Source organism: Rhagoletis pomonella, unplaced genomic scaffold (assembly GCF_013731165.1).
Source record: "Rhagoletis pomonella isolate Grant_MI unplaced genomic scaffold, Rhpom_1.0 Rhpom_scaffold_00006, whole genome shotgun sequence".
Taxonomy (NCBI): Eukaryota; Metazoa; Arthropoda; class Insecta; order Diptera; family Tephritidae; genus Rhagoletis; species Rhagoletis pomonella.
The window spans coordinates 23,391,853-23,394,068 of record NW_023458560.1 but is presented as its reverse complement, the minus strand read 5'-3'; the positions used below and the strand labels follow the sequence as shown (position 1 = coordinate 23,394,068).

General features: G+C 36.2%; 1 protein-coding gene across 1 annotated transcript in view; it reads right to left on the bottom strand.

The window, feature by feature from the left end:
- Positions 1-2,216, bottom strand: part of LOC118740521 (protein Daple) — a 78,627-nt gene that overhangs the window by 69,344 nt on the left and 7,067 nt on the right. The window lies entirely within an intron of this gene.

Here is a 2,216-nt window from a genome sequence, read left to right as displayed (position 1 = left end):
CATTTTTGAATTAATGCACTAAAAATGTACACAGAGCTTTTCAGCCCTATTCTGTTGCCCTCACAAAAATCACCACACTCACTATTGTGAGGTTTCTGACTATTGTGAGGTTATCCCTATGCTGGCGTAAATTCAAAAGCTCATACGCTCACAATTGTCAGGAAATTTATGATGTACGAATGATACCCTCACAAGAGAAAAACAGCCGATTTTTATTGAGCAATTTAATAATGTTTTGTTAATTTTCGTTCGCTATCAGTGTCTGTGTTAAGTTTTTTTTTTTAACTAAAAGTATATTCAGTAATGGTGGAGTTATTGCTTGTTTTTGCGGCAGTTTCGGAAGAGTTAGAGCAAGCATAGGATTTCATTTCCATACAAACTTTTGCTCCAAGCAGTGATGCCAGACATTCTCTGTTAAATATCCCACGGAAATGGGGAAAAAATCCCTCAATTACCCAAATCTTGAAAATTTATCCCACAAAATTCCCAACGAATTTAAACATATACATGTTTCAGTAGTAAAGAAGTAAAATTCATATAAAATAATAATAATAGTTTGGCGCTTACACATATGTGCTTTTCCTCCAATTTGTGGCGGTCCCCTTGATGTTGTCACACAAAGGGGAGGGACCTACAGTTTTACGCCGACTCCGAATGGCGAGTGTATTTTTATGAGAAGCTGTTTTTCATGGCAGGAATACACTCGGAGGTTTGCCATTGCCTGTCGAGGGCCGACCTCTGTTAAGAAAAAACCCCTTTTTCTGCATTTTTTTCACTCATTCATTTTTTCCCTTTCATTTTTTTTCTCACTCACTAAGGGCCTAAAAGAATTTTTTGGTGACTTTAAAATTGAAGCACATTCATGTGCTATTTAATATTTCATCAGATAAATTGTTCCGCTTTTTACATGAAACACCAGTTACAACTGAAAAGATTCTTTCTTACTCAGCGCTTGAATTGGTTAACGTAAAAAAATTTTCGAAATTGTCCTTATACTTTTTAACAATTATATACCATTTCACTCCACATCACATCTTCAGAACGATTAATTACGTAAGATTGTCGAATATTCTTGAATTTTGATCAATTATGCAACAATAACTGCGTCAAAAGAAAATCCCTTATTTATATGAAGTGTCCCTTTTTTCCCTTTTAATAATTTTTGATGCAAAATATCCCTCAAATAGGGAAATTACCCACAATCTGGCATCACTGGCTCCAAGTTGTGGATTGCAAACTGTGTGAAGTACTGGAGCTACTCGCGCTTTGTTATTTCTTTTTAAATTCGCCTAGAAAATAAATAAAATCAGTAATTATCAAAAAAATAAACAAATTGCAAAAATATTTACTTTTCCTGTTGTTCAGCAACCATCTTTTGTATTTATTTTATTTACGAAATAGCTATTAGACAGCAAAATGCTTTTCACCTCGTGTGGTGATTTTGTTGAGCTTTTTTCTTGTGAGGTGTGGGCTAGAATAACCTCACAAAATAGACCTCACAAGAAATCTCACAAAGTTTTGCTCACAACTCAGTTGTGAGGTTTTATTAGAATAGGGCTGTTTTACCTTTAAGCAAAAGCTGGAGCAAATTTTTGTTATAATTTGTTGAAAAAGCCTATGATGGTAAAGTCTCCCTTACCCATATGATTAGCATGTGCTACAAAATAGTTTTTCGCATTTTCTGACGAACGTATAATTTTGAGTTGTGCCACTTTTGAAGATCATGTGCGATATGTATGTCTTGACCTTCAGCTTTATGGCACATAAACCCATTTTCTTTGAAAATGCTGCTGGAAACGTTATTTTGGCCATCGGTGAGCACTACAGAGACATGATAAACGATTTTTGGAGGCTGGAAATTGACCCCATGAATTTGTACGATCTTTTGTTTCAGCGGGATGGCATAATCGATCTTTTATGCGCCAAGTCCGGTAATCGTATTATCAGCCGTCCCGGCGTTGGCAATTGGCTTCAGCTGCGATTTGACGTCGTTAGACTTTTTTGCGAGGTGCCGTGAAGCACCGATATTATGCAAACAATCCATTAACGATTCAAGCCATTCGTGAGCCAGAAAGCGTCACTAAGGTCTTGGAAAACTGGGTTAACAGAATACGCTATCGCGAAGCTAGTCGAGGCAGCCACATGAAAATAAAAAATTAATAGGAATATTTGCAATAAGCAGCAATAAGGTACAGTCCAATAGATGTCACGCTATT